The sequence below is a fragment of the Chinchilla lanigera genome, unplaced genomic scaffold (genome assembly GCF_000276665.1).
Source record: "Chinchilla lanigera isolate Chin_1 unplaced genomic scaffold, ChiLan1.0 scaffold00115, whole genome shotgun sequence".
Lineage (NCBI taxonomy): Eukaryota > Metazoa > Chordata > Mammalia > Rodentia > Chinchillidae > Chinchilla > Chinchilla lanigera.
Window position 1 is genome coordinate 4,105,567 of NW_004955516.1, and position 26,381 is coordinate 4,131,947.

Here is a 26,381-nt window from a genome sequence, read left to right on the forward strand (position 1 = left end):
CTTGGCTTGACCTTTCATTATGACCAGAAATTCCCAGCATGCCTTGGGCTTTCTGTGGAGATGGCAGAAACACAGATTACTTTGCTGTACTTCTATTGAGAACAGTGTTCTTGGGTGGGCCATTCTGATAACTGGTCACTTCCTACCTGTGTGGGAGAGGTTTCCTCCCTTCGTTATCCTCACCGGACTACAGATGGAAGCCAGGTACTTCTCTGCTCCCAAACCCACAACAAAGGAAGTTATTAGCCTCCACCAAAATGCCATTGAAGTCCGTGGAAGTATTCTCAGAAGAATCCTAATTTACCCAATGTGCTCTGTAGACCAAATTCCTCTAAAGTAGCGGAATTGTGGGGCCTTTGTAATGGTGTCCCTTTCGGAAATGGCAGCTTGCCTCTGATTCACAAAATTTCCCAGAACATTTACTCGAGTGTGGGCTTTCTCAGAGTTCTTAGGAGGCAGGGCTCCCAGTCGCATTAGCAGAAAAATGTGGCCCGAGTCATAGACTGCTGAATCTAGCTGTTTTCACGAGAAATAATTTAATATTCAAATAAGCATCAAGTAAAGAGTAAGAGTTCCCCCTGCTCTTAACCCCCTCTCCTTGACCCATGTCACTGCTAGAGGCAGGCCATGAATCCTGCAATTGTGAGGCTGAGTGGCCAGTCCTACAGATAGCACAGTTAAGGCAGGCAGTGGAGAAGAAAGTACAACATGGCTCACTTATAGATCAAGTCCATTTTTCCCACAGTCAAACAGTCATGCCATGTTCTGATTCTCAGTTAGATTTACGAGTGTGTTTTCCACATGAGATGCTCACCATGCTGGACTGGCTCAGAACGCAGAGAAACACAGAGCACTTAGGAGCCAAAACGTAAGGAGTCTGTGGACTCCAGTCACACTCTCTTCCCTTACAAGTTAGTTATTTTGATTCCCATTTGCGGACAGCTCAGGTCACTCGTAGCTTTTCACTGTCCTTATGAAATGAGGGACAGAGAAGGTAACCTACGTTGTTGGAGCTACCTTCCATGGTGTTCTCTTCTTGGAAAGTCATTTTGACTGGCTCCGTAAAAGCGAGCCCGGCCTTCCTTGGGAGGCCTGGGCCAATAAGAACAGAACTGGTGAGGAGAGGAAACAGGACCAGCTGAGAAGCACTAGTGTGGAAATCCCGCGGCTTGCCTGCTTTCCGCAGCTTGGGGACAGTCCAATTCTTTCCACAGCGCTGTAGGGGAGCACCAGGAATAGCACCCCTACTCTGTGTGCCAGGTGAAAGTCCTAAGCCTACTGACAGTTCCAGGAATTTTGTGACACCAAAGTGGTGTAAAAATGCTTTGGTAGAGGGGAGGACAGACATACCTTGCAGATATTGTAGGTGTGTTTCCAGACTACCGCAATAAAGAGAATTTTACAATCAAGCCATGTGAAATTTTTAATTTTGCAGTATGCAAAAGTTATCTTTACCCTGTACTGTAGCTTATTAACTGTGCAGCGGAAGTATGTCTAAGGAAAAACAGTGTACACACTTTAATTGAAAAATGCTTTAAACCAGGTGTAGTGGGGTATACCTGTAAGGAGGCTGAAGCGGGAGGATCACAAGTTTGAGCCTAGCCCAGGGAACCTAGTGACTTAGTGAGACCCTGTCTCATAGAAAAAAAAGTAAGGCAAGGGGATGGGGAACTGGGAAAGTAACTTAGTGCAAAGGCCCTAGATTCAATCCTCAGTACCACAAAAATAAAACTTCGCTGGTAAAAAATGTTAACAGTCATCTGAGCTGTTGGAAAAAATGGCACCAATAGACTTGCTCGGTGCAGGGATGTCACAAACCTTCAATCTGTACAAAACACAGTATCTGTAAAATGTCATAAATCAGAGCACAGTAAAATGAACTATGCTTGTAATTTAGAGGAAACAGGTGCTTTGCTTTTCGAGTATCATGACTATGCATCACTCGCAATCACCACAGAGTAGGGGAACTTCTTTAAAACAAGGAAAAGAAAGAGGTTTAAATTCTTTTATGATTGTTTTGTGTGTGTGGTGCTAGAAATCAAACCCAGAGCCTCACATATGCTAAGCAAGTGCTCCACCACTGAGCTGCACGCCTAGCCCTAGGTTTAGATACGTTTAGTGACATATCGGCACTGGTTCAGGATTTTATAATCCCATACGTCTCATCGTGTGTGTTTCACCAAATGCCGCTTGCTTTGTTCTTTTGGCTTCAGTAGAAAATAAATATGGAAAGCCTGGTTTACCACAAGCTGGGAAGCAATTAATAATGCTTTGTAGGGCTGTGACAAACCCTGGACTTATGACAAGGCCACCACCATTCATTTGGCTGTGGATTTTGCTAACGGCTTTTGTAGAGTGAGACATTCTAATTTAACCAATTTACAACTCCAGATTTACTACCTTATGGTCAGTCAGGTAACTGCCTGTGCAGCATTTGTACAGAAAGTAGGATTTGAGGCTCTTTGAACAGTCTTCTAGGTTGAGATTTGTAGTATATGATCTCAAAAAATAAAGATGACGCAGGGGCAGGTGTTTAAACCCTAGGACAAAGTATACTCTTTTTCTCCTTTCTTTTCCTCCCTTACAATCACAGCATTTTTGTTAACATAAAATGAGGTTAAAATAAGCTCAAGACAGCCTTAAAGTAGATTAAAACCAGAAAATAAAGCCTGTTGCTTGAAAAGATGTTCCCAAGGGGAAGTGACAGCCTGTCCACCGGGCCTTGGGGATAAGTTGCGGGGAGATGGCACAATCGCCTATGTCTCTAGCTTTATTTATTTATTTATTTATTTGCTTATTTATTTATTCGACAGGGGCTTGCTGTGTGGTACAGGCTGGCCTTGAACTCACTATGTAGCCTAGCCTGGCCTCAAATTCACAGTGATCCTCCTGCCTCAGCCTCCCGAGTGCTGGGGTTACAGGTCTGCACCACCACGCCCAGCATTCAGCTATGCGTAGACCCAGTTGATAAAGCCACCCTCTTTTTTCCTCTCATATCCCTCGAACCATCGTAGTACAAGGGGCCCCAGTGCTCTAGGACTGTTTCTGTTTAAGCTCCTCTCATGATCAGAGAGACGTGTCCTAAAATCTCCTTCAAAACACGAAGTCTTCCGATTGGAGTCTGTTGTTTGTGGGTGATTTATGCACCAGAAATAGACTCATGTGGCCCTTATAAAAATTAATCACTTGAAACGTTCCCTTGCTGTTTGCATGTGTAGGGCATATACAAGAGTTAAAGTCTAAGAGAGCCCATCTGTTTTCTTCCATCTCTAACTTCTGCATGGCCAGAGGACAAGGTCTAACTGGTCTGTAACTTACAGAGCCCAAATTACCCCAACTGCATTGAACAGTTTCCAGAGACATACAATAGAAAGAACGATAGGTTCGTTGGGAAGATTAACAGCTCTGCTTATGCAGCATTTCTATGAGAAGTGAGTGCGTTTGCTTCGCTGTATCATTGTAAATTACCGTCACGTCACAGAAAATAAGCAAATGTTAATGTAGTTGGGCGTGGATTTTTTTCTTGTTGTCACATAATTTGGAAAATGCAAAACACTGCAATATAAGGATGTTGCAGGCAAGTCAAAGGAATTTAGCAGAATCTCTTAGGGAGTTGTGTATACCTCCTCAAACAACAGGACGGAGACTCTTTTATTAGATCCAGGACCTGAGCTCATGGGCCCTGGAAATGTTTGGCTGCCTTACTGATCTATATTGCCCATGTTTACTTCTGCTGGCTGGAATGCTTCTATAAGCCAAGATGTGTCCACAACTTCTCATTTGTTGGGGGTATTCTCTGAACCCTCACCCATGCATTTTAACAAGGAAGCAGGATTTGAGAAGTATCCTTTCATTCGCTGAAGCTGGCTTGGTTTCCTATTTGTGTATAAAAGCCTCCAGAGTGTTACTTCTGCCTTATCCCTCTCCCTAGAAAATAGTCTCTCTTGAGCTTTTTTTCCACTCTTCAAGGTCAGACGTTCCGGCCTCGGATAAGCCCAGTGTCAGATGTTGTTAGTTCTCTGCAGCTGGGTCTGGCTAACCTCTAAGTTCCACACAGGGAAGCTCCTAGAACCCATGACCCTCACAGGCTCTTCTGTGCTTCTTAACCCAGGGGCAGGTTGGTGATCAGGCGGGGGATCCAGGAAAACATAGCCTCGTGACTTCCCTTCTCGGCTCATCCAGCTCATCGTGGGGTCCTCCTTGGCCTGTCATTTAACTGTTCCACTCACCAGTCTCCCCAGTGTCGCAGAGCAATAACCAGCCCAGGGAAGGTGGTGGACACCTGTAATCTCAGCACTCGGGACAGCTGAGGCAGGAGGGTCACAAATTTGAGCCCAGCCTGGGAAACACAGTGACTTAGAGAGATCCTGTCTCAAAACAAAAAGTAAAAAGACTTAGGCATGTAGCTCAGTGCCAAAGTTGTGGGTTCAATCCTTAGTTAATGCCCAGCCCCCTAAACCCCCAATAACTGTCATAGTTACGTGGAAGTGAAGTCCTTTGTGATCCTGAGATGAAAATAATCATTGTAAGTTGAAAACCACACAAAATCACTGCTATGATTTAGGTCTAAAATGTCTCACAAAACCTCCTGTGCCCATATGTGGGGCTTTGGAAGGTGGTCGGATGACAGGGCCTTGTAGCCGACTTGCTGTTAGGAGATGCGCCCTGGCTGGAAGAGAAGGGTCACTGGGGAATGGCCTGGAAGAGGTTATCTCTTCCCTGCTCCTCCTTTTACCCTCTGCTTCCTGACACTGTGGCACGAACGACCCTCCCCCGCCGTGCCTGTTTGCCGTGCCCCCTGCCTTCGAGCCAGGGAACTGTAGACTAAAAGGTCTGCAAACTGTGAGCCAAAATAAACTTCTCCTCATTTAAGTTGTGGGTGTTGGGTATTTTGTCCCAGCAAGGAGGAAAGGAATTAAGACAGTCACCAATGATTCAGTGATTTTGTTTTTATATTCAATGAATAATATTGGCCCAAATACCTCCAAGACGGGTAAATATGCATTGACCTGTATCATACCATTATGCGGACTTTAAGGTCTTTCCCCCACTTCAAGGAAGAAAACTGCCCTTGAAGTTAATCCATGTAATCTCTTCGGTCAAGCTACCCTGCTTCTGATGGAGGCTGGGGAAGGGGAAAAGCTGTGGCGAATGACTAAGATGGTCATGGCCATCTTCATGAGTAAAAACTCCTATGGGGTACTCAGGGGACGCACAGATCTAAATGAAAAAAAAAGTGTTTTGCAGCTGTTATGGAAAACAGTATGGTGGTTTCTTGAAAGAAATTAAAAATAGGATGACCTTAGGATCCATCGGTTCCAGTTCTGGGTACATAATCAAGCCAGTTGAAAGCAGGGCCCTACAGAGCTCTCCGCACACACACATTCATGGCAGCATTATTCCCAACGGCCAAATGTAGAAGCGACCCAAGTGTCCGTTGAGGGGTAAATGGAGGAGAAACGAAGTGTCGGATGCACATACAATGGAGTATATTCACCCTTAGAAAAAGAAGAAAATTTTGACACGTGCTGTCACACAGGCAAACCCTGAGGACACTGCGCTAACGGAAATAAACCAGGCACCGTAGGATTAGTGCGGTGTGATTCCACCTGACTCAGAAGCTGAAAGGAGAGTGGTGGCTGCCAGAGGCCAGCGGGAGGAGAAATGGGCACTTGGTTAATGGGTACAGAGCTTCAGTTTTGTAAGATGGAGAGAGTTCTGGAGATCGGTTGTACAACAGTGTAAATGTCTTTAAATTACCGATGTACAGTCAGGTACGATTAAGCTGGTAAGTTCTATGTTATGTGTCTTAAAATTAAAAATGAGTGGAAAGTCATGGTACTGGGAGTGCCCTGGCGTCTCCCCCGCCCTAATGTACACGAAGTGCCCGTCTAACACAGCACGGGGCATTGTTCTTTCTGTGGTTTCAGAATAACCTGGGAGTTCTACGAAGTTCTGGCTGACTCCAGGGAATTTGTACCTTGGCCACGGAAGGTGTTTTTGACAAGATAGGAAAACCAGCTTCGTCTCTGAAGTTCTTGAACATTCTTAAGTGCCATCCCCTGTGGTAACATGGAGCTGTCCTTTTTTGATGGAGAAGAAAAAAGATAATTGTCCTTTAAGGGCGGAAAGGGTCTCTCTGTTCACTTGTGTGCCAACTGCAGGAAGATTTCAGAACTCGCTGGAAGCCTCAAGAATTCTAGAAAGGGCAAAAAATTGTTCACAACTTTATGAGGGGAAGACACCTGGACAGATGGCTTCCTGCTCACGTGACTGCCACAGTCAATTCCTGTTTTTTTTTTTTTCTTGTGAGAGGCTGAGATGAAAGTTACCATGTTAAGAAATTCCTTGAAGAGCCTCAAGAAAGAAAGAAAGAAAGAAAGAGAAAGAAAGAAAGAAAGAAAGAAAGAAAGAAAGAAAGAAAGAAAGAAAGAAAGAAAAAGAAAGAAAGAAAGAAAGAAAATAGTTTTTGTATTACTTTTTCTGGATGATTTCCTTTTCTTCTCCCAAAAAAAACCTGGTTGTGGAGTTCACTGGAGTGGCCCCTGCATCTTCCACCAAAAGACAAGTTCTAGTAACTTCCTTCAGTTAAAAAGAAAACAAAACCCAAGGATTCTCAAATAGGCCAAACTCTTTAAGACCCTCTGGGAGGCAGGTGGGGGAAACATGCAGTTCTGGGCCCTGGTGGCAGACGACTCTGCAGCAGTCGTGACCCATACATCCAACAAAGCCTTTCTCATGGTTCCTCTAAACACAATCAAGACCGACGGAACTTTTGTAAAAAAGCTTGATATAATTCTAAGGAAAAACAAAGAAAATAAATACAGACAGTGGTGTAAGGTTCTCAAAACAGTTTTTGACCCTGGTTTGGGTCAAGCCTATATATGTATATATATCCGTGGGCTGTATTGGCACATATGTCCTCAACCCCAAGTTCTCAGACTCTTTGCCTGACCCTTCGATCTCTGTGCCTCTGTTCTCACGTGGCTGGTGCTATCACACAGTTTGCCACCCAGGGCCTTGGCCAACCTAAGACATCTGTGTGTGAAATTGACAAAAATGACCCCTCCGGGGCATGCAGCCTGGCAAGGTCTTGTTCTGAGGAGCAGAGGGTAGCCTGGATTTTAGCTTCTATCTCCTCAACCAGGTACTGTTTGTTGTTCAGCGAGCAACCTGCCTATCTGTGTTTCATAGCCTCGCTTATCATCCAGTGTTCCTCAAGACACCTTGATCTCTGTATAACCAAGACTGCAAATAGCAAGTTTCTTCTCCCTACCTGGGGCCTTCAGCTTTCAAGTCTGGCTTCTGGTCTAAAGAAATATTTCTTCTCCAAGCAACTGCCACGAAAAATGACTTCCTAAGATTTCATGCCTTCTAAAGGCTTTCTTGCGAGCCTACTAATAGGTCTGCATTTAATATTGTGACTGCATCATTTGTACAATAAGTATGTCTTTGGAGTAATAGAGTTGTTCTTGCCTTGGGAATTTAAAAATATATATTTTTACAGTAGTGAGGATTGAAACTAGGGCCTTCACACTGAGATGTATACAGGCTTTTTCCTAGTTTTTGTTTTGGGACAGAGTCTCACTAAGGCACTAAGTGCCCCAGGTTGTCGTTGAATTTGAGACCCTTCTGTCTCAGCCTCCCAGAAGGCTGGGATTACAGGTGTGTGCTACCGTGAGGGGCCATGAAGAGTTTTTTTTAATCATTAATTAAGTAGGTTAGTATAGTTTAGATATACATAATGATTACATTCATCCTATGGAACTTGTACCTGCACATGTTATACCTTAATCCTTATTTTTACACTTTCTGCCCCTCTTCCCCTTATTATTTACAAAAGCTTTGTTTCCATTTTATCTTTCTTTTCTCATTTTTTTCCCTTCTTTCTTTCCCACTCTCCCCTTCCTTGTGCCCCTTCCTATTTGAATGTTTTCTTCTGATTCTGAAATATCTATTATACTCTTTGGTCTTTATTTAGACTTTCAGTTTTTCACAGCACAGAAACAATGCAATATTTACACGTGTGTCCAATTTATTTCACTTAAATGTATGGTTGCTAGGTGCACCCATTTACCTAGAAATGTTTCAAGTTTGTCTTTCTTTATGCTTAAGTAATACTCCATTGTGTAAAAAAAACACATCTTTTTTATCCATTCATTGGCTGATGGGCATTTGGGCTATTTCTAAGATTTAACTATTACAATCTGTGCTGCTATGAACATGAGTATTCATATATCACTGTGGTATATTGCTTTTAATTCTTTTGGGAAGATACCAAGAAGAGAGATAACTGGGTCAGATGGAACCTCTAGTCCTAGTTTTTTGAGGAATCTCCACACTGATTTCCACAGTGGTTGCACCAGTCTACACTCCCAGCAGCAGTGGAGATGGGTTCCTTTTTCCCCATAGCCCCTTCAACATTTGTTAAGGTTGATTTCTTGATAATAGCCATTGATTCTGGAGTGAGATGGAATCTGTGTTGTTTTAATTTGCATCTCTCAAATGCCCAGTGATGCTGAGCATTTTTAAAAAATACACTTATTTGCTATTTGTACTTCTTCATCTGAGAAGTGTGTATTCATCTCAGATGCCCATTTTTGGATTGGGTCTTTAAACTGTGGAGTGTTGATTCTTTTCAGTTCTTTATATATTTTAGATCTTTTGTTTGAGGAAGAGCTGGCAAAAAATTTTCTGACTGTGTTGTTTCTTCACTCTGTGGATGATTTCTTTAACTGTGCAGATGCTTTTAAATAAGATGAGATCCCAGTTGTTGATTCTTTTTAATATTCTGTGTGAGATTGGAGTTCTTTTCACACAGTCTTTGCCTACTCCTATGTCTTCAAGTGTTCCATTTATCCTCTCAGCAGATTTAGTATTTCTGTTTTAATATTTAGATCTTTGAGCCATTTTGATTTTAGTTTAGGGCATGGTGATAGACATGGGTCAAGTTTTAGTCTTTGGCAAGTGGAAAGCCAGTTTTTCCAACACCATTTATTAAAGAGGCTATCTTTCTTCCAGTGAAGGTATTTGGGCCCTTTGTCAAATATAAGGTGGCTGAGTGTGTTTGAAGTTGTTTCTACATCTTTTAATCTGTTTCATTGTGTCTTGGGTCTTTTTTTGCCAGTACCATGCTGTTTTATCATAGTAGCTCTGTAGTGTAATTTCAAGTCACAGATTGTGCTGCCTCCTGCCTTGCCTTTGCTGCCCAGAATTGCTTTTGCTATTCTAGGTCTCTTCTGGTTCCAAATGAATTTTAGGAATGTTTTCTCTATTTATGTAAGGTATATTATTGATATTTTGATGGGTTTTGTGTTAAATCCGTATAACAAATTTGGGATATGGCCATTTTTACTATAATGGTTCTTCATACCCAACAGCAAGGGATATCATTCCATTTTCTGATATCCTCTTTAATCTCCTTTTTCAGAGTACTGTAGCTTTCAATGTAAAGATTTTTTACTTCCTTTGTTAGATTGATTTTTTAACACTTTTTTTTGGTTTTGTTTTCTTCTGGTACCAGTAATCGAATTCATGACCTCACACTTGCCAGGCAGGCACTGTGTTGCTGAGCTAAATCCCAAGCTCCTAGATTGATTTTTAAGTATTGTACTTTTTCCCAGTGCTATTGTGAAAGGTGTGATTTCCCTAATTTCTCTCTTAGTAAGTTTGTTATTAGTGTACAAGCATACTATTTGTGTACAGGAGTACCTCTGAGTGTTGACTTTATATCCAGCTACACAATGGAATTTGGTTAGTGGACTTAGAAGTTTTTTGGTGCAGTTTTTGGAGTCTTCTATTTAAAGTATCATGTCACCTGCAAATAATGATACTTTAACTTCTTCCTTTCTTATCTTTATTTTTAAATTTCTTTTCTTGTCTAATTGCTCAAGCTAATGTTTCCAGAACTATATTGAATAGGAAAGGTGGTAGTGAACATCCTTGTCTTGTTCCTGATTTTAGAGTGAAAACTTTCAGTATGATGTTGGTTGTTGGTTTGTCATAGATGGCTTTTATCAGATTGAGATAAAGACTATCAATTCCAATAAAGATTATCAATTCCAATTTTCTGTAGGCTTTTTATCATGAATGGGTGTTGGATTTTGTCAAATGCTTTTTCTGCATCTATTGAGATGATCACGTGATTTTTGTCCTCAGCTCTGTTGATATGGTGTATTACACTTACTAATTTGCATTTCATGAACTATCCCTGAATCCCTGGGATGAATCATACTTGGTCATGGAGTATAATCCTCTTGATGACTTGCTGCATTGTACTTGTTAGTATTTTGTTGAGGATTTTTGCAGCTAGGTTCATTAGGGGGATTGGCCTGTAGTTCTCTTGTTTGGTTGGACCCTTCTCTGGGTTTGGTATCAGGGTGATACTTGCTTCTAGGAATGACTTTGAGAGTCTTGTTTTCCTTTAAATTTCACTAAAATGTTTGAATCCATCAGGACCTATGCTTTTTTAATTACTTCAATTTTACTGACTGATATTGATTTATTTAGAATTTTTATATCTTCTTACTTCAACTTTGGTAATTCACATGTATCTAGGAATCTATCAGTTTCTTCTGTGTTTTCCATCTTATTAGAATAAATGTTCTTGAAATAGAGATTGATGATCTTCTGGATTTCTGCAGAGTCTGTTGTGATTTCACCCTTTTCATTCCTAATCACATATATTTGAATCTTTTTTTCCTCTTTTTGATAGGGTTGGCGAAGGATTTATCATTCTGATTTAGTCTTTCAAAGAACCTACTCTTCAATTCATTGATCCTTTGTATTATTTTCTTAGTCTCAACTGCCTTAATTTCTGCTCTAATCTTTATAATTTCTTCCCTCATATGAGCTTTGGGCTTGACTTGTTCTTTTTTTAGAAATTTGAGGTTCAAAATTAGATTGTTAACCTGAGCTCTCTCCCTTTTCCTGATTTGAGAGTTCACCACTCTAAATTTCATTCATAGAACTGCTTTCATTGTGTTCCATAAGTTCTGGTATGTTGTATTGGCATTATCATTTACTTGTAGATACTGTTTAATTTCTTCTTTAATTTCACCTGTGACTCATTGGTTGTTTAGGCAGGTGTTATTTAATTTCCATGTATTTATGGAGTTTTTGCACTTTCTTTTGCCATTGATTTCCAATTTCATTGCACTATGGTCTGATAATATGCATGGGATAATTTCAGTTCCTTTGCATTTACTTATGTTCTATGAGCTAGTACGTGGTCTATTTTGGAGAATGTTCCATGAGCTACTGAGAAGAATGTGTATTCTGATGTTGCAGGGTGGAACACTCTATAGACATCTACTAAGTTCATTTGTTCATCAGTTTGATTCAGTTCTGATATTTCTTTGTTGATTTTTTTGTTTAGTTGATCTATTTGTGACAGTGGGGTATTAAGGCCCCCTGTTACAATTGTGTTAGTGCTTGTTTGATTTCTCATGTCCATTAATATTTGTTTTAAGCCTGTTCAAGAGGAGAACATGGAGATTATGTTAGTGCTACATGCCCCCTGTGTGGCCTAGCCTGCACCATATGAGAGGCAAAGAGGTGTGCTCTTCTCTGCCCCTCCTCCCTTTTGAGCTTGTTGCTTTTGCTATCTTCAGCCACCCTGAACTGTTGCCTTCTGCCATGTACCACTCTGCCTTGCAGCCAGCCAGGCAAGTATGAAATGCATCCTCTACAAAGAGTGAGCTAAATAAACCTTTTATTCTTTAAAAAAAATTTGTTTTAAATAGTTGGGTGCAACAGTATTTGGCACATATATATTTATGTTTGTTATCTCTTCTTGGAGTTTTCCCTTAACAAGTATGTAGTGACTTTCTTCATCTTTTTTGATCAGTCTTGGCTTGAAGTTCATTTTGTCTGGAAGTAGAATAGCTACCCCTGCTTTTTTCTTGTTTTCAGTGGTGTGGAGTATTGCTTTTCATCCTTTGACTTTCAGTCTATGCATTTCTTTTTGAGTTAAATGTGTTTCCTGTGTGCAGAAAATTGTAGAATTTTGTTTCTTTTGTTTCTTGATTGATTCTGTCAGTTTATTTCTTTTGATTGGTGAATTGAGACCACTTACACTGATGATTATAACTGATATGTATTGGCTTATCCTTGTCATATTATTTTCCTGTTGTTAGTTCCCTGTCTTTTCCCTCTGCTTACTTGCCTTCTTTGCCTGGTGGCTTCTTTCTATTGAGTTCTTGGAATTGTAGTGTTAGCTATTTATTTCTAAAATATACTTCAAAACATTTTGGAGAGCTGGTTTGGTGGTAAGGTATTTCTTCAGCTGTTCTTTGTCATAGAAATACCTCATTTCTTCATTGATTCTGAAAGATAATTTTGCAGGGTACATCAATCTGGGTTGGAGGTTTTTTTTCAGTATTTGAAATACTTCACTCCAAGCTCTCCCTGACTTAAGGGTTTCTGTTGAGAAGTCTGTTGTGATTCTGATGGACTTTCCTTTAGGTGATTTATTTCTTTTCTCTAATAGCTTTTAATATTCCATTCTTGTCCTGAATTCTGGAATCTTGATTATTATATGCCTTGGTGTAGATTTATTTTGTCCATGGTTAATTGGAGTTTTGTTGCCTCAGTTATGTGTATTTCAAGTTCTTTTTCCTTGTCTGGAAAGTTTTCTGCCAATTCTTTTTTTTTTTTTTTTTTTTTTTTTTTTGGGTTTTTTTTCTGGTACTGGGAATGGAACTCATGACCTTGTGCTTGCCAGGCAAGTGCTGTGCCACTGAGCTAAATCCTCAGCCCTTCTGCTATTATTTCTGTGAATGGGTTTTTTTGTGTGTGTGTTGTTTGCACTGACTCCTGCTTTTTCATTGACTCTGATCAATCTTATGTTGTTTCTTTTCATCATCTTGCAGATGTTGGATTGATTTTTCAAGGTCTGTCACTATTTTTAAGAGATCTTTCTTTTCATGGTCACTAACTGCAATCCTGTCTTCTAGGTCTGATATTCACTTTCATTCATTCAGGTTTGTAAAATTTCAGTGGAATTTTTAATTTCCTGGGTATCTATTTGGATCTGTTTCATGGATTCCATTACCTTTCATTAGGTGTTAATTGTTTCCATCACTTTCCTAAGCTCCTCTATATTTTTGTTTTATCTATGTCTACATTCACTGAGCAAGTCCTTCATTATGGTCATCATCTCTTTTTTTTTTTTTTTTTACCTGAGAGATTATTTGTGATCTGATTTTCTCTATAGCCTTATTCATCTGTTTTTTACTTCTGCTGCTGTCATCAGAAAATTCAGGTAAGTGGCTTATGATTTATTCTGTCTCATTGTCCCCTAGATTTGTACTGGGTGGGCTAAAGGTCTGGGGTTGCATTTTGCTTCTGTGTCTTGTTATTTTCTATTTTTTAAAATTTTAATTTTTTTCTGTGCTGATGCTTGTAAGTTTCTTAGGTAGTTTTATCACTAGTATTGAGGCTTTCTTAGGTAATGTCTATTCCCCAGAGATGTCTTATAGGTGTAGCTGGCTCTTGGTCTTTGTGTCTACACCAAGGTCCTACCTTCTCAGTTTATTACAGGTGAGAAGTTGCTATCCATTTGGCTCAGCACCCAGTCCTTTGGTACTGTGCTGCGGTGATGATTATGATCCCAGACAGTCACAGTGTTGTCATACAAGGATGAACAATTGATTACATCAGGTATGGCATCCTGATTAAAGTAGTACAATTAACAATAGCAATATCATCAAACACAGCCTGGGAACTGATAAACTGTGGTTACTGTTACTTTAATACTTTTAACCATGGTAGCAGGATCTGTAGCTATGTAACAAAATCCAACCTAAACAAGTGACTTGTTTGTAGTAAGTTTCCCCTTGATAGAGTGATTTTATCTTGTGTGAGGAGCACTTTAAGAGGGATAAAGACCAAAACAGAGTGGTAACTGAAGAGAAATTAAGTAGAAGCAAGGCTGAAGGGCAAAGAATGATTGCGTAAGCTTTGGGAAACTGGAGAAGAAGATAGGAAAGGATGAAAGAGAAAGCAAAATAATATTGAAACAAACCAGAAAAACTAGAAACAATGTTCATTTGCATGTAAATATCAAAGAATCTAGAAAGATAGTTGAGGAAAGAGAGAAACAGCATAGAACAAAACAATGAATGCCAAAATCTAAACAACTCTCTGCCAAAAAAAACCCCCAAAAACTGACAGAAAAAGGAAAATCAAACAAACTAATAAACAAAGAGAGAAAGAAGGAAAAAATTCCTCTAGTACCCTCATTTCTGGGATAGTGTCCAAGTTAAAGCCCAGGTCTGTGCTAGGTAACCCTGCCAAGTATATGGTAGGTTTAGTGCTGAGTGTGGGGCTAATCTTGGCCTCCAGATGTGGGGGCTAGGGCCAGAGTCTTCAGCCAGCAGCTTTCTGGATGCCCTTCCAATGTCTCATTACCCTGATTGTCTCAGTACCACTCTCCCAGTTGCAGTGGCACCCTCAGACGGAGACTGCCTGAGGCTGCTCCCAGTCCCCTGTACAGTTGGGTCCTGCTGGGCCTTGTGCAGCCTCCTTTGTGCCATACCACTAGATCTCACATGCTGGTCACAGGGTGATGGGGTGGGGAATGATGGTTTCCCAGTCCTCGTCCCTCTGTGCCCAAGGCCTTGCACCTCTTATCATAGGGTGGGCGGAGTGCTGGCCCCCCACACCTTGTTCCGTACCCAAGGTTCACTGTACCACTGATTATGAGGTGGGAGGAGTACTGACTTCCAAGCCTAAGGCTGCTTGAATTCCATGCCCACAATCTGCATCCCTCTCTCATACTAGTCAGAGGGGTAATGCTGTTCCACTCACTACCCTCACTACCACCACTGCAGTCCCTAACCTTGTTGTGGCTAGAGTTTCCAGTTAGCTGCTATGGGGCGCATGCACACACACACACACACACACACACACACACACACCACACAAATGAACAAACAAAAAGAAACAAACAGAAGAAACTGGTGGCCTGTTGGGAAAGGAGCATCTTCCTGGTCACTTGCTCCTGTGTGTGCTGGTGAAATTTGCTTCCAGGCTGCAGCATCCTCTGTTTTGAATCAGGCAAAAGAGGTGATGCACCTTATATCCCAAATCTATCCTGTGTAGCTTGAGTTAGCCACACTATTTCAGTCCATAAAATTTTTGGAAGTTTCCTCAATGGTGATCCTGCTCCTCGTGCAGGTGAGAGACTAATAGGCAGCCTTGTGGCCTTGATAATCACTTTATGAAGTCTTATCCTTATATTTTGTTTGATCTCCAAGTCTCTTATTTCAGATTGATTTTGGCATCAAAATGTATGTCCCCCCCCTTTCTTCCAATTACCTGTGTTTTTAGTTGATTTTCTCTGAGTAGCCCCAATGTGGCTCCTCCTCTATTCAGTCATATTGCTGTGAAGAGTTTTTTAAAATGAGTTTAAAAGGTCATTGTATAAGAAGTAGTCAAATTCAGTTTGGACTTCTAAACAACAATTTAGCCCTTCAGCTAAATAGCATACAGAGACTTGGTGTGGAGTCTCCGTGTTGACTCTCACCCAAGTCTACAAAAGTTCAGAAATATTTTTTTGAGCAAAGTAAGTAGGTGTTGTGTCTAGGATCAGTATTCTGGTTCTCAGCAAAACACATATCTTGCTATGTCTGGCTCTGCTGGTTCTCCACACATTTGGAATAAGGTTGCTTCCTTATAGAAAAGTTGTGTCCTGTGTGTGTGTATTTGTTGGGGTGTAGATGATGCCTATGGAGAGATCCTTAGTACAGTTAGAAACAAGGGAGCTGAGGGAATCACTCCCTTCCCCCTATCTAATTGTAAACAGCACCCTATGATCATTTCTGCTTCCAGCGTCCCAAGAGGGATAGAAAATATAGTAACAAAACCTCAGGAGATCTCTGATGCTCTAGGTGAGAGCACATGCATGTTGGATCTCCTAGCCTGATTTTCACCCTACTCCCACCTCATTACAGATTCATAAATATGTACTGCATGCCATAAATATAATTAAGACCAGAGTAAATTCTGGTATAGTCATGTGTGTTGAGAGCTCCTAAAGTGATTCAGCATCCTGTCAATCATTCTTGCTAACCATACCTAGAGATTCATTGGGAGGCACTAAGCGGAAGTGTCTGGCCTTTAAAGTCCAAAGCCTCACTTATCTGTGCTTTTTGTTACTCTGTTGGTACGTCTTCATGCTTTGACCTTTGTGCATTGCCTTTCTCTTATCCCGGCACTTTTCTTGGTCTGTGCTACATCTTTGGTTGGCATAGACTTGCGTTGAGCACAGCTTCCCATGATCTTCAATAAATGTAACTGCTTGATACTGCTGGGTGTACATTGGCAATTCTTTTGTTGTTGTACACAAGAGCCTGGATTATACTGGCCTGTTCTACAGCCACATCCTTACCCCATATCTCCTAACAAAAGAAACCCATGACATAAACTACTTGATCAACAACACAGGTAGACATGTCCTAAATTTACAAATGGAATATCTTAGTTACCTTCCTCTCATTGCTGAGGTAAAATACCCAACATCCACAAGTTAAAAGGGGAAAAGTTTATTTAGCTCAGTTTGTAGGGTTTTAGTCCATAATCAGCTGGCTCCAAGCCAGGGTGGCACAGCAGACAGGCATCCAGAGGAGAAACAGTTCATGGTGGGCAGAAGGTAGCAAAAGCAACAGGGGCAACCACAGCTCTTTGTATCCCTTATATCTTCTCCAGGCTACTTAGGGTTGCTAGCATTCACATCCTTAGTCTTAACGCTCTTGAGCCTAGCATTACACTGTGAATCAACCCCAGTGTCACACACTGTAGATCCAGCCACCTCTAAAAAAGCTTTGGGGGGACATCTAGATACAAGCCATAACATTCCACCACTGGTCCTCCAAAGATTCATGCATATCTCTTTATGCAAAAGGCAAATTTAGTCCATTTGCAAGAATTGCCTTGTCCTATCAGTTTTAGTATTGCAGAAAAGTTCAAGTCCAAATTCTCCTCTGAGATTTAAGGCAAACACTTAGCTGCAAGCCCTTGTACAAATAAAAAGAATGTTAAGCATTTCCAACACTCAACAGCACAAGATAGACATTTCCATTCCAAAATGTACAAATGGGGGATAGCAAGGAATGGAAACAAAGCAAGACCAAAATCCAGCAGGGCAATCATAAAATCCCGTAGTTCCACTTCCAACAAGCAGTGCTAAATTGTGAACTCCAAAGGGCCGGGGTGACTCCACCCCTATGGCACTGCCTGTGGTTGTAGCTCTCATGGCTTCTTTCTTGGGCTGGCTCTGTTGTCTCTTTGTCATTTTCCTCAGATGATCCATAGCTTGTCATTTTTCTCAGACGATTCCTGGCTTCTCCAAACTTCAGGGGTCTCAACTGCATCTTTGGCTTCACACTCACAGCTTCACACACTACCCTATCAGGGACACACTCCCTGTCCTCCAAGGCCTTCTTTTGCAATCTGGATGGAAACCTTCCTGACTTCACAACTCTTGCATTCTACATGTACCTAAAATCAGCACCATGTGGATGATACCAGAGTTTGCCATCTGCTAGAGCAGCAGCCAGGCTTTCTTCTCTCCTGGCTGTGAGAGCTGAATGCCTATGAACCAAATCCTGAGGAACAACTTACCTAGGCCGCTGCTATCCTGGAACATGGATCTCTGGGGTTCTCCTCAAAGCAGTCTTTCATCTTTGCAATTCTGAAGCTGCAAAGTCTGGATGGTTCTTGTGATGCCATCAGAGCATCTTTTCTCTTCTGTTCCTTCTCAGTAATGAAGATCTCTACTCTAGCAATGCAGTCCTTACTTTACTGGTGATTCCTTTCTGGTCAAACTAAAAATATTTTAAATCATTCTTCTGGGCTTTTTGTTCTTGATTCGCAACATAAATCTGGTTTAAAGCCCCCAACAGCAACCATGCCACAGTCTCAACATTAGACTGCCTTGAAATTTCTTCTATAAGATTAATTAGTCTACCACCTTTAATCTCAGTCTCAGACAAAGTCTGTGGACATGAGAAAAATGTACACAAACTTTCTGCCAAGCGATAGCACACATTGTCTGGAGTCCAACAGCCAGTGCTGTCCTTCTCAGTAAAAAATTCCTGAGCCTGGCTTTTACTGGTCACAGTTCTATCAGTCTTCTGGTCTTCTGAGCTTTGACCAGAATCTCCCATCAAGCAGAGCTCAGGCATTCCAGCTTTACTTTTTCAGCTGGCATCTCCAAACTTTCTTAACTCTTCTTCTTCCCACAAGTCAGCTCCAAAGGCTCCTAAACCACATGGTCAGGTCATCACATAATGACACAACTCCTGGTACTGAGTATTTTTCTCTTATTAACGAGACAAAATAAGCAACACCCAAAGTTAAAAGGGGAAAGGTTTATTTAGCTCAGTTTATAGAGGTTTCAGCCTATTATTGGCTGGCTCTAAGGCAGTGTGGCATGGAAGACAGGCATCCAGAGGAGAGGCAGTTCTTGGAGGATAGAAGGTAGCAAAAGCAACAAGGGGCAGCCACAGTTCTTTCTATCCCTTATATCTTATCCATGCTTCTTAAGGTAGGTAACACTCACGTCCTAGTCCCCTTGATCCTAGCATTGCACCATGAATCAATCCCAGCATCACACAGCGTAGATCCAACCACCTCTGAAAAAGCCCCACCTATGACTTCCTGAGGCTTTGGGGAAGCATCTAGACACAAGCCATAACATGGGATGTACTGTAACATATTCTCCAATAGAAACAATGTTATTGAGCTACTCAAGTTTCCAGATTATTCTGCACCTCCCCCTACAATGTACATTTTAGCTGGAATTATATTGAAATATTTTTAGCAGAAAAATTTTAATAGAGACTATTACTAGCACAAGTAATATACATTTAGTTGTAAACAAAGCTTTTGCAAAATGAGTTATTGAGGAAAACATTTAAAATTGTATATTTTGTTTTTTAATGATTTACACTGCTGGTGTTTGAGGGGGGGAGCATGCTTGAAAGAGTTGTAAAAGGCAAAGGGTGATCGGCCGTCTCTCAGGTTTGTCTGGAGGACTCCAGAGGTTAATTATCGCAATTTTGTCTTTTGCTTTATTTCACCTTCTCTCTCTCTCAGGTCACTGTATGACTGGTGTGCAGGGGGTGTGGGGAGCTCACAAATGGAAGAGGAAAAAATAGGAAGGGTGGGAGAATAAAATGAGATTCTATGAATTAACAGAAAGAGACAAGGCAAAGAGGAACAAAGAGAGGAAGCAAAATTGCCCGAGGTGGAATTAATTGAAATGTGCATGATGATCTCTGAGGCAAGAAGGGAGGTGGTGACAAGTACTGTTGACACCTGGCACTCACCTAAGTCACTGTAGTTACTAAAAGGAGCAATCATCAGGGGTGGGTAGGCATAGGGAGAGGTAAGAAAGAACTGATTCATTGTTCATGTACGAGGCATTCTGGAATTAGGTGTTTATGGCTTGGGAAACTCATTCTTTTTTCTGGTTAAACAAATCAATTGATAGAAAATAAGAGAACAACAAGTTGTCAGTACTAGTTAGCACTTACTGTGTTATGTACATGTACCAATTCCCCCCGAGGGTTGTACTCATTATGTACTGCAAACACGTCCCAATAAAAGTAAAAATTTTTTTTAAAAACCTGATTGCAAGCCCAAGACTCAGCTCTGTGCTGAACACACCTTTTTTCTCCCTTTCCTGTGTCAGCTCCACACTATGGTGTTGCAATTCTGTGTATTATGCAAACGAACAAATTAAAAGCACAGAGAAAATACGGAGCTGATCTCAAAGTTACAGAGCTTTAAGTGAAGGAATTGAGTTCCAACCTTTGAGTCTCAGTCCAAAGCTATATTAGGCAGTCCTCACGGAAGTGCTAGGTAGCTAATAAATGATTTGTAGTCAGTGATAAAATAAATTAACACATTTCAAACTGCAGCAGTGTTTCTGAGACTCCATCAAATGCTTAGCTGTGTTTCCTAGCAGAGGCAGCTCAAGGATTGTAATTCAAACTCCATCTCTCACTCTTCCCCTCCCTCCCGGATCCAGTCAACACCTCCCTACTCAGTGTTAGGCAGTGTGCTAAGTATTAGAGATAAAACAATGAAGAGGACCTAGGCCCTGCTCTCAAGGAGCCCTCAGAGCAATAAACTGACTCAAAGCAGAATGTTATTGGGGCAGCATATTAATCCATTTTCTGTTACTAATAACAATATTACAGGCTGGGTAAGTTATAAAGAAAAGAGATTTATTTTGGATCGTGGTTCTAGAGCCCAAAGTTAAGGAGCTGCATCTGGTGATGGCTTTCTTGCAAGAAGTTCTGAAGTGACACAGGGCATCACACGAGGCATGCCTGTGTGTGTGTGTGTGTGTGTGTGTGTGTGCACGTGCATGCATGTACTCTGGCTTCTCTTCCTCTTCTTGTAAAACCACTGGAACTCAAACATGGGGGCTCCACTCTGGTGATCTTACTTAATCCTAATCATCTCCCAAAGGTCCCTTTTGACACCATAGTCAGATTAAGTTTCCACCCTGTCAGTACCTCACAAGAAGGATTAAATTTCAACACATGACCCTTTGGGAGACACACTCAGACTATATCCAAACTTTAGCAGGCAGGAGCTGCAGACCTGTGGGAGGGTCACTCTTCCTTGATTTGGGGTTGGGGATGTAGGAAGCCTTCTACACTGACCTGAAGGATAAGCAAGGTGCAGCTGGATGAGGAGAATGTGTTTGAAGTAGAGAAGCCAGTGTGAGAAAATTCCAAAGGATTGATCAGCTCCTTTTCTTTGAAAACAGAAACTGGTCAGTTTCATATCATCACTCCGGGAAATGTCCTACTCAAGTGGAGCCCTTGAGGCTGGAAGAGGGAAGGGTCATGCTCAGTAGGGCTCTGGAGGCACATTCCCAGTTCTTCCCAACTCTGGGTTCAGTGGGGTCTAGTTGGTAGCTTAAAATTGACTATAGTGAGAGTATTTATACCATAGAAATGGGCAGCAACCACAGATCAGGGTTTTTTATTTTCTGGAGACCCAGTTTTTTTTGTTTTTTTGGGGTTTATTTATTTATTTATTTTTTTTCCTGGTACTGGGGATCGAACTCACGACCTTGTGCTTGCTGGGCAGGCGCCGTGCCACTGAGCTAAATCCCCAGCCCCCTGGAGACCCAGTTTTGAACATTGAGTGATACAAAGGTAGGAAATTGGGGCAGGGCAAACTGGCTAAACAACTATGAAGATCCTGTCAGTCATGGAGGTCCAGGGCACATGTGTAGATCACAGAATCCAGGATGATTGTGCAATTCCTGAACCCTTTACCTGGGACTAATCAGAAAAGTGCCATTTTTGCTTTTTCCTTTACATCTAGTGTGAAACCAAGCAAACCATTGATAAGACAGCTTAAATCTGACACCAGACCAAGTGAGTTTCTGATAGGACAACCATCCCAAATGCTTTGTTAGCTTGGGGGCGAAGCAATTCAGGAATTCCTTATACAAAAGAGCTCTGCCTCTCCTCTTGGCTGCTGTGAGTCTGCTCACTGGCCTTGTCTCTGCAGAGTGTATTTCTTTTCCACCTTCAACAAACGTAAATCCTTGCTGCCTTTTCCACATGTTTTGTCCAATTCTTTGTTCAGAACGTCAAGCACCTGGAAAGAATCTCTTCAGGACCCTGAAGCTGATAACATCAGCACTGGATACTAATTTGAGAGCCCATGCTACTCCAAATATATATGTGTGATGTGACTTTAATTCTGCTTCTCACTTAGAACTGAACATAGTTTTCCTGTTATTCTACATCACCCACAGGCAGCTGTTCTTGAGCAGAAAGGGGGATGGAGATGAACCATGGGACGGGACCCACTGCAAGAGATTCATCACCCTGGCCTCTTTCGCCTGTGAATCCTGCTACGTCCACACATACCAGCATCCTGTGAGTTTTCCCACATTAGCAGTTTTTAAAGTCAAAGATATGCTAAAAAATAAATTGTCACTGTTTTCCTCAGACAGAAGTGCTTATAAACACACACCTAGACTCCCACCACTTCATTTTCATACCTGCAGTTTGATTTATGTGAGTAACAAAATCTGTGCTTACGTCTACTTTAAGGCATCCAAAAGAGGCTAGCATTTCATTTTCCGAGGCAGAATCCTGCTGTCCAGATCTGAGCAACCTGTTCAAAACATCATTGGAGACAGACTGAGGCTACAGTTCAGTGATACAGCACTTGCTCAGCATGCAGGAAGCCCTGTTTCTCTCCCAGGACGGTGTGTGTGTGTGTGTGTGTGTGTGTGTGTGTGTGTGTGTGTGAGAGAGAGAGAGAGAGAGAGAGAGAGAGAGATGAATAAACAATAGAATAAAAATCCACCTTGCCATAGTGACCCAATTTCCAAGAAAAGGTCATGGGGTATGGCCATTTAGGAAATAGACCAAGGGTGAACTAGGTTTAGCATATGACATGTCACTTTCAGCCATCTGGCCTCCCCTTTATTACCTGTCACTGTATTGGTTTTTCTCCGGTACCGGGAACCGAACTCACGACCTTGCGCTTGCCAGGCAGGCCCTTTGCCGCTGAGCTAAATCCCCAGCCCCCCTGTCACTGTATTGGTCTGGTACAGATTTATATGCTTGGAGCACTCTGGATCAATTTCCTTGAGTCCTGTGGATGATGTCTTTCCATGTCCCTAGAAGGGAAAACTGAAAAGAAAGATCAAGTTCTAGTGACATGGTGGGTGCAACAGGTTAGAACAGAATCAGCTCCATCTGAGAGGCAGAGAAGATAATTTCAACCTAGTTCACGTCCTCCTGGGAGTTTATTTGTTTTTCATATTCACTGCAAATTGGCATCTTCAAATTTTATCCATATGCTTTTTAGCAAGAAAAGAAGCTTTTGGTTCTGGAATTCTTACCAAATGTTTTAGAATCTTGCATGAATATATAAACCATTTTTTCTTCGTAGATTTAGATGCTAATTCTTTGGTGCACAGGTACTGAAAGTACTTCTCAAAACTAATTGAAATGACTCAAAACTGTCCCCTTGTAAGACCCATCAAGGAATAGAAAGAGCAAATAGAGAAGTGGTGGGATTGCCCAACTAACCTGTAGACTAGTCCCCCAAATGTACCCCTTTTCTCCCAATTAAATTGGTTTGGGCTGGGGTGTAGCTTAGTGGTAGAGCGCATTTTTAGTATGTAGGAAGCCCTGGCTCCAGCACTAGGCAGGTTGGGGGAGTAGTCAGGGCAGGTGCAGTGGCACGTGTCTGTAATCCCAGCTACCTGGGAGGGTGAGGAAGGGGCATAGTAAGCCAGGATAGATTAGCAAGACCCTGTCTCAAAAATTTTTCAAAAATAATAAAAAGGACTGGGGATGTAGTTCAGTGCTCCCTGGGTTCAATCTCCACCCCCACCTTATTTTTTTTTAAAAGTCACTGTTAAACCAATACAGCATGGGTGTTAATATCATTAAAAAACTTAGTCGTAAAAACTTAAACGTTAGTCTTATGACTTTCCACATAGTGGAAATTTTTCAAAATAAAATACTTTAAAAATGTACATAAATGAACCTTCCAGAAATGCCAATTACTTGATCCCACGCCTATTCAAGTTAGAGTAGGTGAAAAATTGGGCTGAAACCCCCGCCTCACTGCTTTCTGATCGGGAGACACTGACAGAACCTCTCTGTCTCAGGTGCTTTATTTGTAGAGTTGCAGTAATGATATGCGCTGCCTAGAACTTCTGTAAGGATTAAAGAAGAAAAAGCATGCACAGGATCTGATCCGTGCAACACACAGTGTGATGGAAAAGTATGGTGAATGTTTAAATTTTCAAAATTTATTACAGTAAGACACATTGCCATAATTCCCCTCAAACTCCCTCACTTTGGACACATTTATCGCATCATTCGTGTCACTTTCTGAAGCGGTTCTGGAAGTCCACTTTAGTTGCACTGTGGTGGCTGACTTGGTGTCCTGAATCGACTCAAACCATTCATCTTTCATGGTCGTTTTGATTTTGGGGAAGAGCCCGAAGTTGCACAGTGCCAGACCCAGTGTACAAGGTGGAGGAGAACACACCACTATAACGTTTTTGTAAGCCTGCCTTTCCGTGGGGTGGCCCTTGGTAGCAGCATTCATGTCATTTTTTATCATACTTCATAAAGACATGAGAAAAAACTTCCAGAACTGCTTTAGAAAATGGTAAGAATGATGGAATAAGTGTGTTTGAAACAAGGGGGAGTATTTTGAGGGGGACCATGGCAATGTCTTTTACTGGAATTAAAATTTTTTTAAAATATTCACTGTATATTTTGATTACACCTCTTGCTATTACTACATATTCAAAATTTTGTTTCCTTTGTCCAGGAAGTTCTAATTTGTAGCATGAAATTTCTTTAAAAATTGTGATTTGTGAGTTCATAGACAGCATAACAGACCTTCAGGCCCAGGTTTTTTGCTAAGATGCACATTGGGAGGATGAGGCCATGTTTCTAGAGATACATTTATGGAAACCTCACTATTGAAACTATTTTATATTTTTCAACAGCTCCTTTCATCTTTCCCTTTTTCCTTCCATCCTCCCTTCCTTCCTTCTTTTTAATGAGAAAAAGAATATACCAGAGGTATTATTCACTCAGTTATCCTAACGTTTAACTAAATGCTTTCAAGTTTCCTATGCTGTGACTCCAGGTGTTCTAAATGAAAAACATGGCAAAAACACCTCCAGAAATTGAACTTGTCTTTTTTCCATTAACCACCTGTGGCTGGGCCTGATTATATCATTGATCTCAACTGAGCTTATAATTTATACCTTCTTAGTCTACATTGGCATGTGTCTTGCAGAGCACATTCTAGGTGATTCGCTATGTGTTTGTCAAATCTTATTTCATGGGCAAAAGACTTTTAAATAGAAGCGTAAATGTTTCCATAATGGGAAACACTGTCAATACAAACTAGTTCTCCAAAATCTACTGTGTAACCCTCGGGGACCCATCTTACTTTCAAAATCAAATTTAAAGTGACCTAACAGCCAGACTGGCAAGGGGCCTGGCATCTTCTGCGTGTGCTGACTGTTCCCCACACTCTGGGTGTTGCTCATGGTCCGTCATCTTGGATACCTGAAGGCCTTGCCTGGTGTTAGCCAGACTGCTGCTGCCTGGCCGTCATCCTCCCAGACTCCTCCCAGCCCCCTGAGGACCCTGTCCCTGCCGTCTGCTGCTGTTGCTGCCTCAGCTACGGTAGAGTGAACTCTTGCTGCTCCCAGGCCACTGGAGCCTCTTGGGAGGGCACAGTCCTCCAGCTGACCGGGTTCAGGCAGAACCACAAATGCCACTCCACTGCCCAGGTCTGGGGACTCCATCTCAGGGACAGAGGTACATCCTCTTTACCCCTTGTAACATGAAGAAGTAATCATTTTGCTCCTTCTGCCTCATTGTACTCCTTTCCTTCTGGCTGGAATCGTACCAACTCAGCAAGGAGGCGTGGGCTACAGATAGGTGAGAAGATATCATGAGCACTTAGGCATGTGTTTTATTAATAAGATTGAAGAGAAAATTGCTGAGTCTAGAATTGTGAACAGGGGCGGGGAAACCAACAAGGTTGGTGATACACCCCAGGGACTAATGAAGGGGGAAACCATTACCACCCATGGGTTAAAGGGGCAGGGTGCTGTTACTAATACCCAGTGAGCAATAGCTTCAGGAGAGGGGCTACCGGGTGACAAAAACAACTGCGGCTTTCAGGGAAGTGGGATACGGTGGGGTCTGTTTCCTGACCCCTCTCCTGCAAACCTTGGATAGGCTGTCTTTACCTTACTTTGGCCCAACCCAAACAGAAACCACAGGTCGGGTGAGCTGGGTGATGCACTCCTATAGGTGTCAACCTCAGGGCACAGAGAAGAAAGGAGAAGTGTACCCCCAGAAGAGCAAACTGCACTATCTTTTAACACAATAGGAAATACTAAGTGGGTTTGGGGGTGGCTCAGTGGTAGAACATGTGCTTAGCATGTGTGAGACACTGGAGTCCATCCTTAGCACTGAAGATTAAAAAAAAGAACGGAAAAAACTCACAGTACTAAACAGATGAAAAGGCTGGGAGCAGTGGTGCCCACTTGTGATTTCAGCACTCTGGGAGGCTGAGGCAGGAAGATAACAAGTTTGAGCCGAGCCTGGGCTACTTAACGACTGAGACCTTGTCTCAAAATAAAAAATAAAAAAAGGCTGGGGGTTAAGGGCATGTGAAGGACCCGGCTCAATCCTGCATAGTGCTATCAAAATCAGTCATTCAGTTAATCAATCAATCGATCAGTTTTTTTTTTATTTTAAAAATAAAAGGAGGAAAACATTAACAGACAGACAACATTTTACAACATAGCCAAAGAACAGTACAGACAATACGGAGTT

General features: G+C 41.7%; 1 long non-coding RNA gene across 1 annotated transcript in view; it reads left to right on the forward strand.

Annotated features, from left to right (window-relative positions):
* Window positions 1-26,381, forward strand: part of LOC102005833 — a 139,093-nt gene that overhangs the window by 53,408 nt on the left and 59,304 nt on the right. Inside the window, exon 4 of the long non-coding RNA XR_264537.2 lies at window positions 21,794-21,917. This is a non-coding gene — a long non-coding RNA (uncharacterized LOC102005833). The remainder of the gene's footprint in view (window positions 1-21,793; window positions 21,918-26,381) is intronic.